The sequence below is a fragment of the Rhineura floridana genome, chromosome 7 (assembly GCF_030035675.1).
Source record: "Rhineura floridana isolate rRhiFlo1 chromosome 7, rRhiFlo1.hap2, whole genome shotgun sequence".
NCBI classification, from domain to species: Eukaryota; Metazoa; Chordata; class Lepidosauria; order Squamata; family Rhineuridae; genus Rhineura; species Rhineura floridana.
In genome coordinates, this window is record NC_084486.1 from 78,171,387 (window position 1) to 78,184,142 (window position 12,756).

General features: G+C 43.0%; 1 protein-coding gene across 9 annotated transcripts in view; it reads right to left on the reverse strand.

Annotated features, from left to right (window-relative positions):
• ADD3 (adducin 3) overlaps positions 1 to 12,756 on the reverse strand; it is a 243,710-nt gene that overhangs the window by 134,684 nt on the left and 96,270 nt on the right. The window lies entirely within an intron of this gene.

The window sequence follows — 12,756 nt, forward strand, 5'->3', positions numbered from 1 at the left end:
CATTAGATCAGAGTTTAAAGCACAAACCCAAGATTAAAATGCTTGAAAATATCACTAGAGACATGCAAATTTGACTTGAATACCAGGAGTATATCGGTCATAAAACCAGTATTTGTTTTTGATGTTTCCAGAGGAAGAGAAAGGGGAATCTCCAATTGAATTTATACTCAGATGGTTTAAAGATCTGCAAACTGACATTAATGTTTCCCCGCACTCAAAATGGCGGTTCCATAAGAAATCTTGTGGTTTGCTTTGATAAATACTGGATGAAAGTGTAATTTCAGAGAAATTAAATGTGGAGATGCTGTTATTAAAATTTACCAGGATGTTTGTGTGGAAACACTTAGAAGAAGGCATGGCTTAAGACGAGTCACAGTGGCTCTGCAAAAGGCTGCAGTGCAGTACTGATGGGAATTCCTGTTTTGTTCACCAAAACACAATGACTTCAGTTACGCTAAGGACACAAACGTTCTTGCAGAAATGCGACTGGAGATTCCTGAAGGCTCTAATGATGGAAGCAATGATGACAGCACTGGAATTCAAATGACAGTGATCCAACTCCAGGTTGAGAACGAAGAAAGAAAAAAGCACTATAGAGTATAAACCATCTAGAAATCTGCACAAAGAAATGAAAAAAGGCACCTCTCCTAAAGAGGGATCACTAAGGGATGACAACTGAAAAAAATCTTTTTCTTTACCACTATTGTCTGCCTCCCCTCCCCCCCTTTTTGCACTACTGAAGTATTTGGCTCAGAATTAGTTATTTTCTAGGTTTTTTCCTATAATAATTTTCTCCTGTTGTTACAAAGGAAACTCGTTTTTTGGCTTTTGTGAGAAGCATCCCCCCCCCCGCCCTTATATTTAGATAGCCCTCAGGGCAGGGTTGTACGGAAGGTCTCATTTTGTTAGTAGCAGCCTGCCCCCTCTGTTCCACCCTGGGTTTACTTAGAGTAGTTCATGTTCCACTCATTGATGCAAGAGTTGTGCTCCACTCCTTGAGGCGGTGGTTTTTATTTCCCCCCCATGTTTCTCATTGTTGGCCTTATTTTTGCGAAGTTCCATTCCCTTTGTTTTGTTTGTTTTTCTTCTCTTTACAACGGCAGTGCTTTTTTCTTCCTTTTTTATTGGCTAAGGGCTGAATGCCTTTTAACCATCTGATGGGAATGTTAAAATTACTCTCCTGGAATGTCAAAGGGCTGGGAACAGCTCATAAATGGTCCTGGGTAGCTGCAGCACTAAAGGCTGAAAACCCTGACATTTATTTCTTCAGGAGACCCATAAGAAAGCAGCACATGTAAATGTTATTGAATGTGGTTGACTGGGGACGCAATATAGCTCATATGGATCCTCTAAAGCCAGAGGGGTCTCTGTAATGTTGGCTCAATACCTCCTGATCTCCGTTGAGGAGGTTAAAGCAAACATAAGAGGGAGCTATATCTCTGTAAGAGGTTCTTTAGAAGCAAGTGTCCTGCCTGAACCTGTTAAAGTCAGACACGAACACAGAGGACTGTTTTTCTTTAACAGATTTAATGGAAGGGTTACGTTCGGAGCGCTTCATGAATCAGCTTACAGAAACACAGGATTAAGCTTCATTGCTAGGATAAACTAGGCATGACTACACTGCACTAGGATGTTGTCACAGCAACTAGACACGTCTCCTCACCAACCTTAAGTAAGGATGGGCAAGGACACTACTTGCGTGGACTGAGTGTCACTGCGGAGAGCGTGCGAACAGATGAGTGCTCCTTCTCAAAGGGGTAGTGAGAGCCTATTGAGACTGCTGGCACCACCTCCTATGAGTCTGGGCAGAGGGCGTCTGGACCACCTCAGTGAGGTCCTCCCCAACAGGAGGAGGGGGATTGTGCAGTGGCAACAGCGCAGCAGGCAAAGGAAGGGGATGACAGGTAGGCAGATTTCTATACTATATAAATGAGTTTAAAAGAGACAGGTGAGATGGACTTTGGATTGGCCACTGCAGATAGCTCTTGGAGACCTCTGTGGACAAAATCCCCTTTGTGCTCCATTTCTGCTAAATTATTATTATTATTATTATTATTATTATTATTATTTTATTCAGTTTCTATACCGCCCACAGCCAACAGCTCTCTGGGCGGTGAACAACATAAATATAAAAATACAATAAGATAAAATCACATAATAATTACCACACACATAATAACAATTCGCAAAGCTAAAAACATATTACACAATTAATTTAGTATACCAGAGTGTTATAAATATACTAAAATATATTAAAATGCCTGGGAAAAGAAGTACGTTTTAACCCGGCGCCGAAAAGAAAGCAATGTTGGCGCCAGGTGCACCTCGTCAGGGAGACTGTTCCATAGTTCGGGGGCCACCACTGAGAAGGCCCTAGATCTTGTCGTCATCCTCCGAGCCTCTCTATGAGTCGGGACCCGGAGGAGGGCCTTCGATGTTGCACACAGTGTACGGGTAGGTTCATATCGGGAGAGGCGTTCCATCAGGTATTGCAGACCCGTGCCGTGTAAGGCTTTATAGGTCAAGACCAACACTTTGAATCTGGCCCGGAAACATATAGGCAGCCAGTGCAAACGGGCCAGAACAGGTGTTATATGTTCGGATCGTTTGGTCCTAGTCAACAATCGGGCCGCAGCGTTTTGCACGAGCTGCAGTTTCCGAACCGTCTTCAAAGGTAGCCCCACGTAGAGCGCATTGCAGTAGTCCAGTCTTGAGGTTACCAGAGCGTGGATAACTGAAGCGAGGTCATCGCTGCCCAGATAAATGTCATGAAACTACACTAAAACTTATTTTGCGCTGGTATTACACACCACTCAGGCTGGAAAAGATTAATTCTACACTCTCTGTAGACTGTTGGTGGGGCTGCCACATGATGGGAACGTACTACCATACGTACTCCTCCACAATTGGCTCTCTTATCGCTCTTCACTGGGCATCTACAAAAACTGCAATATAAATCATTAATAGTGTTTTTGTTATCAGCTGCACATTTAGAAATTGCTCAGCATTGGAAACATGATTCTCCATTTACTGTATCCGGGTGGTGGGCTAAATTGTGGAAATGTGGCTGCATTAGAAAAATTGACACAACAGAACATATTGAGCTGAGGTGTAATTAGGTCTGATAACTTTTTTGAGTCTTGGTGGCCTTTGTTGACATATACTAATTTGGAAGAATGCTCCAGTTGGTGGTCAGCTGGTATGGACTAATTAGGAGTTAATGGGTTTTAGAAGGGCTCTCAATTGCTTTTCTATCACCACCGATAGGTTTATTTTGTTTGTAATGCTTGAAAATTCACTAAAAAGTAATTTAAAATATTTGGGGGGGGGGTTACCTATACAGTGGCAGAAGCACAGTCTTTTTATTTTTATTTTTTTAAAAAATTAATTTAAAACAGCCACAATTGGCAGCTTTTGCAGGCTTTGTCTGGTGGCCACCATTTTCCTCTCAGAATGTCCTGGGCATAGGATTAATTCTTACACATTCTATGGGAAATGGTGCCTGGCTGACCATCCCAAGGCACCGTGACAAGGTACTTTCTTTCAAGTAACAGAAATTTATTCAAGAAAATTCAGTACAGGTTCAGTGGTAGTACCTGGTGGGTTAAATGGGGTGGCAATACAAGAGTCTATTAAATGGGCCTGGAGAACAAGACTGGGCAGTAGCAATGAAGATGTCCCAACAAGTCACCATATCCTTCCCACCTAGCTTTAAAAAATGCATAGAAAGCACACTCACACGACTCTCATCCTGCATGGGAAGATTGAGCTTGTAGGCGGATGCTTCTGTGAGGGGCCTGCAACTACTCACACTGACAAAGATGGTGTCCAGCTCTTTGCAATGCAATAGAGAGAAGTGTATGCAATTTAAGCCAAGATCTAAATTCCACTGAAAACTAAACAAAGTTTGGAGCGCTACCTGTATCTAAAATGTCATCTTATTTTTCTTTGAAGTTTCCTGTCATGCAACAATTTATAAATCAATTGCAACTTATAGAGTTATGTACGACTGATGTGTTGTAGGGGTGGGAACCTAACCCGGGGGGGGGCAAATAACCTCTCTGTCTAGCCCTCAGAACCCCTTCAAGACCACATCCCATTTCCCCAGGCCACATTCCTTACCAGCCCTGCTTCACACCCCAAGTGTTTTTGCCTGCCTGGAATGTGTCCTTGAACTCTGATAATGTCTCTTTCTAACAGCTGGTATAGCACAATGGGGAGGAGAGCCTAGCTGGGAGTCCAGAGTCTGAGAGTTCAAATTGCTGCTCGTATCTCCTGGGTGTCAAGGGCCAACTAAAGATCACCCCCACAGTGAGTGGCTCAGGGGTATGTACCTGCCACCTGTGCAGCTGTGGGCAAGCTGCATAGTCTCAAGGAGCCCAGTTGCCCCCCAGCTGGCAGTTGTGGACAAGGAAGGGGCTGGCTTGTGCAGCTGTGGCAAGCTGAGCAGGCCCTAGCCAGCTGGGGAGGACTAGCCTCAGGGGGAGGCAATGGTAAACCCCCTCTGAATACTGCTTACCATGAAAACCCTATTCATAGGGTAGCCATAAGTCGGGATCGACTTGAAGACAGTCCATTATATATAATAACAATAAACTTTATTTGTACCCCGCTCTTTTTCCAATAGGACTCAGAGTGGCTTACAAGTAAAAACAACACCAATTAAAACATACAAAGTATACTATTAAAAAAGAATTAAACTATGAGAAAAATTAAAACCATAAAAATAGGTTAAAAACAGTGGACAATTTAAAATAATAAAATCATATAATGTAGTCACCATACCTATGACACAATCCTGGTCGTTCTCTATCCCAGCCCGTTGAAATAAAACAGTCTTTACTTGTCGCCAGAAAGATGGCAAGGAGGGAGCTGATCGTACCTCACTCGGAAGGGAGTTCCATAGCCTAGGGGCAGCCACTGAAAAGACCCTATCTCGTGTCCGCGTCAGATGTGCTTGCGAAGGTGTGGGGAACACAAGAAGGGCCTCACCTGAAGATCTCAAATCCCGGACAGGTTCATGTAGGGAGATACGATCTGTCAAATAGCCTGGACCTGAGCCGTATAGGGCTTTGTAGGTCAAAACCAGCACTTTGAATTGTGACCGGAAACAAATTGGCAGCCAGTGGAGCTGTTGTAACAGGGGAGTTGTATGGTCCCTGTAACCAGCCCCAGTTAACACTCTGGCTGCAGCTCTTTGTACCAATTTAAGTTTCCAAACAGTCTTCAAAGGCAGCCCCACGTAGAGCGCATTACAGTAGTCTAAGCAGGATGTAACCAAGGCATGCATCACCCTAGTCAGATCAGGCAGCTCCAGGAACGGGCGCAGCTGGCGCACCAGTTTTAATTGGGCAAATGCGCTCCTGGATACAGTAGCAATCTGGGCCTCCAAATTCAAAGCTGAGTCCAGGAGTACACCCAAACTGTGAACCTGAGACTTCAGGGGGAGTGCGACCCCATCCAGCACTGGTTGAATCCCTATTCCCTGATCTGCCCTCCGACTGACCAGGAGTACCTCTGTTTTGTCAGGATTTAATCTCAACTTGTTTGCCCTCATCCAGTCTATCACTGATGCCAGACACTGGTTTAGGACCTGTACGGCTTCCTTGGCTTCAGGTGGAAAAGAGAAATAGAGTTGAGTGTCATCAGCATACTGATGGCACCGAACCCCAAAACCCCAGACAACCTCTCCCAGCGGTTTCATGTAGATGTTAAATAACATGGGGGACAGAACGGAACCCTGAGGGACTCCATAGGTCAATGGCCAAGGGGTCGAGCAGAAGTCCCCCAGTACCACCTTCTGGGTTTGGTCCTCCAGGAAGGACTGGAGCCACTGTAACACAGTGCCCCCAAGTCCCATCTCAGCAAGGCGGCCTAGAAGGATACCATGATCAATGGTATCGAAAGCCGCTGAGAGGTCCAGTAGAACCAGCAGAGACACACTCCCCCTGTCCAGTTCTCTGCGTAAGTCATCCACCAAGGCGACCAAAGCCGTCTCTGTCCCATAGCCAGGCCTGAAACCAGATTGAAATGGATCCAGATAATCCGTATCATCCAGGAATCTCTGGAGTTGGGTGACCACCACACGCTCTATTATCTTGCTTAAAAACGGAATATTGGAGACTGGCCGGTAGTTACCTAGTAAAGAGGGATCCAGGGAGGGCTTTTTCAGCAGTGGTCTTATAACTGCCTCCTTTAAGCATGATGGAATTCTGCCTTGTTGTAGAGAGGCATTGACTACTCCCCTGACCCAATCGACCAGTCCCCCTCTGGTACTTCTAATGAGCCAGGAAGGGCAAGGGTCCAGTACACACGTGGTGGCACACGCTGCTCCAAGGATCTTGTCCACATCCTCAGGCAAAACAAGTCGAAAAGAATCCATTTTAATTGGACAAACAGGCGCCGAAGTTACATGCTCAGAGACTGTATCAATTTCAGCGTCCAAGTGAGAGCGAATCTGAGCGACTTTGTCCGCAAAGTGCAGTGCAAATTCTTGACAGCGGTCTGCTGAGTGGTCAGAATTACCCTCACGGGGGCTAGAACTTATAAGCCCCCTAACCACTCGAAACAGTTCCGCTGGACGGCTCCCAGTAGAGGCAATGGAGGCTGAGAAGATTTCTTCTTAGCCCGTACTGCCTCGGAGTAGGCCTTCAAATAGGCTCTAGCCTGAGCTCGATCAGCTTCGCTCCGAGTCTTCCGCCAATGTTGCTCTAGTCCCCGTCTGACACGCTTCATCACCACCAGCTCCTTGGAAAACCATGGGGCCGGTTTGGCTCCACTCCGAAAGAGGGGACGCTCGGGAGCGATCGTGTCCACCACCCTGGCCATTTCTCTATTCCAGAGGTCAACCAGGGCTTCGACAGGATTGCCTGCCATGGTGACATGAAAATCTCCAAGAGCCGTCAGGAAACCATCCGGATCCATCAGCCTCCTGGGACGGACCATTCTAATCGGTCCCCCACCCCTGCAGAGGTTCTGAGTCCCAGTGAGTCTAAACCCGACCAGGTAGTGATCTGTCCATGACAACAGAACCACCGCAAGTTCTTCCACACCAAGATCACCGTCATCCCGACCAACACAGAAAACAAGGTCGAGGGTGTGACCAACAACATGAGTGGCGCCAGATACTACTTGGGACAGCCCCATGGTTGTCATGGAGACCATGAAGTCCTGAGCCACTCCCAACAGAGCAGTCTCAGCGTGGATGTTGAAGTCACCCAATACCACAAGCCGAGGGGACTCCAACACCAATCCCGAGACTACCCCGGCTAGCTCAGGTAGGGAGACTGTGGAGCAGCGGGGTGGGTGGTACACCAACAGAATCCCTATTCTGTCCTGGCCACCTAACTTCAAGTACACACACTCAAACCCTGAGAACTGTGGGAGAGGGCACCTGGTCAGGGGGATAGTAACACGATAGACCACTGCGACCCCACCTCCCCGTCCCCCAGGTCTCGGCTGCTGCTGTACTGAAAAACCAGGTGGACAAAGCTGGGAGAGATTAACCCCCCCATGCCTATTTCTTGTCTGGGTGAAAGATACAGAGGGGTGTACGAGTGTATGTAGAAAGTACCCTATTGTATAAAAGGTAAAATTTACATTTATTGCTCCTGCCCACTATTGCATATACCCCTGTACATCATTGAACATCATGTGACCCTCAAAAGGGAAATTGGCCTTTGAGCTGAAAAATCTTCCCATCCCTGATTTAATAAGTGACATCCAAATGCTGTCTGCTCATCAATAGAAATCTACATGCACAATGCAACTTCTAGGTTCTCTGCTCCCCTACATCCCCTGCTCCAGAGGGTCACACGAACTTCCAAAGCAGATTTTGGGGATGTCCAGGGGCTGCAGGAAGGAAGGAAGGATCCCTGTTGTACAGATTTCTGCTTGTGCTACATTAGACTGCACCCAATGCTTTAAAAAAATCTCTTTTAAATTCATGACAATTTTTTTTCTTTCACCATCACCGATTTCTGGTGGTAATATTTCTTGCTTGTTTTTACATATGTATGATTTTATTTATTATATTAATTATTAAAAACAGATTTGTTCCAAGCCTTATATTTCTGTATCTTATTTTTTAAAAGTAATTTATTTAGAGGTTTTGAAAACATATATATATTCATCAACAATCTAAACGATACTACTTTAACCCATTTCCCCCTACATAAATCTTCCCTCTTCCCATCCAACCATACATCCTTTATTTTCCACTAAAACACGCAGTTATAGAGTTCAAGAAATACATTAACTTAGCCATAGTCTTTTAAAGGGAGTTGGAATTTGACCCGTTCTTTCATCTTTTGCAGAGAAGGGTATGAAGGGCTACCAGTCCTCTTCCAGAGCCTCTTTGTTTTTCCTCTTCCCTTTTGCTAATCTTAATTTGATCGCCAATTTTTCTAATAGGGCAATTTCCCACACCTTTCAACACCATCTGTCCAACATGAGACCTTCCAGAGTTTTCCAGACCCATGCAATCACCATTCTGGTAGCCACCAATGAGAAGCCAATCAATTTTTTCTAACGTAAATTCTGATTTTCCTCTGTGAAAAGGTTTAATAAAGCCAGTTCTGCTGTAAAGATTTTTTTTTGTCCAGTTGTTCTCTGAATTTCTGTATGTATGACAGACCAAAACTTGGCTACTTTATGACATTCCCACCACATATGCATAAATGAGCCACATCCCCCACATTCACGCCAGCAGGAGGGGTCCCCCAAGTTAGTGATTTGTGCTAAATGTGCAGGAGTCATGTACCACTTTTGAACAATTTTTAAAGCTGTTTTCCTGAAAGGCCATTGATTTAAATGGGAATTTTAATCACATGCCCATCCTCCCTCTTGGTTCCTTCTGCACCTAAGGTTTTTGGCAGTTTTTGGGTTTTTTTGAAGCATAAATAAATTGTTCTAATTTCCTTTGCCAAAATATTATCTTACTCTTTTTTATTTGAGTGGGTAAAACATAAAACAAATACAGAGCTTGGAAGATTACTTTTAAAAAGTAATAAATTACAGTTACAATTACTTGGCCAAAATAGTAGTAATTACAGTTACAACTACAATTGCTCTGAAAGTAACTGATTACTTTACTTTTTCTCAAAAGTAATCACTACAATTACATTTCAGTTACTTTTTTAAAAAAATGCCTACAAGGTGCTGGCCTTGGCTGCTTCACATCTAAGTAGCCTAAAACAATATTAAAACTAAACACACACACACAGGGGGTTGTAGAAGGGTTCGAATCCCCACATAGCCATGAAGCTCACTGGGTGACCTTGGGCCAGTCACTGCCTCTCATGAAAACCCTATTCATAGGGTCACCATAAGTCAGAATCAACTTGAAGGCAGTACATTTATTTTTTTTATTTTGAAGAAGATGATTATGATAATGCAGCATTTCAAATTAATTCTGTATGACAAGCATTCCATGCCAAGCTTGGAAAACCAAGGAGGAGGTATAAAATGTAGGCAAAAATACTTTTTTTTACCCACTGTTTGAATGTCTTTTGGGAATGCCTACTGATTATTTGTTATCATTTTGGGCTGATTACCTTCAGCTATTATCTCACCAAAGTTGCATACACATGACAGATTTAAAGCACATTTCCACCACCCCCCCAAAAAAGAATCCTGGGAACTGTAGTTTGTTACGGGTGCTGGGAATTGTAGCTCTGTGAGGAGTAAACTACAGTCCCCAAGATTCTTGGGGAAAAGCCATGTGCTTACATGTATGGTGTCTACTGGGAGACTCTTACGGATTGATTCTATACTCCCAGAAGTAAATCCTATTTACTGCTATGGGAATTACTTCCAAGTAAGTATGCCTGGAATTGCAGCTTTTAGGTCATGCTTAATAGCCACCTTGTATCAAATTGAACAGTTTCCAATCAGATTTAAATACTAACCACTTAAACTGGTCAGAGTGTCATTCCCTCTATTTCTGAAGCTCAGGCTCTAAGTGTTGTTGCTTATGTAGCCATGGTATCACCATCCATACCACACATAATAAGGAGTATTAGTGGGCAAGAGGGAACCCCAAGTGTTGCAGAATACAAAAAAGTGAGAGAGAAAACAGAAAGGGGATGACTCCCAAAACAGCCCAAATGAGTATTGAGCATGCTCTGTTATGGAATGCTCAGTGGCTGTGTGAGTGAGTGAGTGAGTGAGTGAGTGAGTGAGTGTGTGTGTGTGTGTGTGTGTGTGTGTGTGTGTGTGTGTGTGTGTGTGTGTGTGTGAGAGAGAGAGAGAGAGAGAGAGAGAGAGAGAAAGAGAGAGAGAGAGAGAGGCTCCTACTGGGAGAAAGGGTGGGATATAAATCTAATAAATAAAATAATGAATAAATAAATAAAATAATTAGAAAAGCATCACACATTGTAATGGCATTTAGATCTCCTGCACACGAGAGAGAGAAACTTTAGCTTACTCCATTCATGACATATTCAAACAAGTAGGGGGAAAAACAGTTTTCTGGCCTTGCAATGGGTTCTAGCTATTGCCTGGAGGTCAACAAGTCCCTTGTCAATCACAACTGTGACTTCACCTACTAGCTACAATCCTTAAAGTGTGGGGTTAGAGCAGCCAGCTACAAGCCCATTTAACAGACGTTGCAGGGGGGTGGCTGACATTATGAACCAGACCACCTAGAAACTTAATTTTAAAAAAAATGAAAGCTGAGAGTCTGGAGATTGAGGTGATTCACCCGGAGATCCAGAGTGGACCCCAAAAATCCAGAGTCTCCAGGTGAAAACCAGAGACCTGGAAACCCTAGTTCCCAGGTGTCATTCTTCTGGGCCTTGACAAAATACATACCTGCTTAAATTAAATAAGGTGGTGGCCTCATGTACCTTCAGACCATACCATGGGATTCATGATCCGACACACTCTGATCACCAAAGCAACAAATTACAACAAATCAGTAAATTTAGCTCCCAGTTAGCTAAACTATTAAAAGGGAAAAGTGCCATACTTCAAAAGCAAACATACATCCAAATAGATTTGCCAGCCTTTTTTAAAAAAAATATTGCCCTGCTCTTGTGCTTTTAATAGCAGCCTAATACTGCAAAATTAAGCAAATGAAGCTTTCCCTATCATCTTATATCCATGCCAGGAAAATCTCTGACTGCTAAATTTCTGCATGTCAAAGGACAGCTTCAGTGAACCAACTGGCAACTCTGCCTGCAAAATGCAATAGTCTTAAGGGCTGTTTTAATTATGGCGTTTAACTTTCAGAGAGAATCTCTATGTCAGAAAACTGTATATGCCATTGCAAGTAAAGTGCAGTGCAAGCATTTATTTTATCATGAGTATGCATTTGACCTATGCTCATTTATCAGGATTCCAGAAGGGTACCGTTGAGATTCTAATGCGTGTTGGGGAAAATGTTCTCAAAGTGCCTCCAGACTGTCACTCTTCTGTGGAAGGGATTCAAGTGTATACCGGGAAATGTAGGTATGTGAAGGTAAAGTGGAGTAAAAAGCTCTGTTGCCCTAGTGCAACAAATTCATTTTTTAAAAGAAACTGATGTTTTGCCGTTTGTAAAATGATGGGGAAATTCATTGAAAAGTGTGGGATGAATGAATCACTAATGGGGAGACCTATAAATTCCCTGCAAGCAAATCAGGATGAATGCAGGACAAATGTTTATTGTTGTAGACCTGCCCCGCAAACAAATCAGGATGAATGCTCAAGAAAGACTGGATATAATCTAATCTCTATGTTAGCTTTGCACAAGCAAATCAGGATGAATGCTCAAGAAACAGGATGTCTGGAAGGACCATCAGTTGCTGAATGTTAAAAATGAAAACAGAATTAAGACCCACAGTTCCAAACACTGAATCCTTCATGATTGATAGGTATGAGTTGCACAGGTTGTGAATGTGTATTTTGATACACACCACTACAGAATTACAATGGTATATTTGTACCCCATTCTTTCCCACCTACTTTGGTTAACATAACTTGAGAACTTTCTAGAAGACAAGGACAAACCTACAACTAAATACAGAAGCTTTTTCCACCAAGGAGATCCTTTAGAGACCAGTGATCAGCCCAGCTTCTAAGACCTTTTGTAAGATACACTTTTCTAAAGTTATTTTAGCATTGTCCAAATTTGATTGCAGTGGAAAGGGGAGAATGTGAAAAGAACAGAGCTTGGAAGATTACTTTTAAAAAGTAATAAATTACAGTTACAATTACTTGGCCCAAAAAGTAGTAATTGCAGTTACAATTACAATTGATCTGAAAGTAACTGATTACTTTACTTTTTCTCAAAAGTAATCACTACAATTACATTTCAGTTACTTTTTTAGAAAAATGACTACAAGGTGCTGGCCTTGGCTGCTTCACATCTAAGTAGCCTAAAACAATATTAAAACTAAACACACACACACAGCGGGTAGTAGAAGGATTCGAATCCCCACATAGCCATGAAGCTCACTGGGTGACCTTGGGCCAGTCACTGCCTCTCATGAAAACCCAATTCATAGGGTCACCATAAGTCGGAATCAACTTGAAGGCAGTACATTTATTTTTTTATTTTGAAGAAGATGATTATGATAATGCAGCATTTCAAATTAATTCTGTATGACAAGCATTCCATGCCAAGCTTGGAAAACCAAGGAGGAGGTATAAAATGTAGGCAAAAATACTTTTGACAAAATGCCATTTATCCTTTATATCTATATCTATAATTAACAATACAGCTGAATGATGTATGTAAAGTATTTTTTCTCTTTCCCTTTTTTATTAGTATTT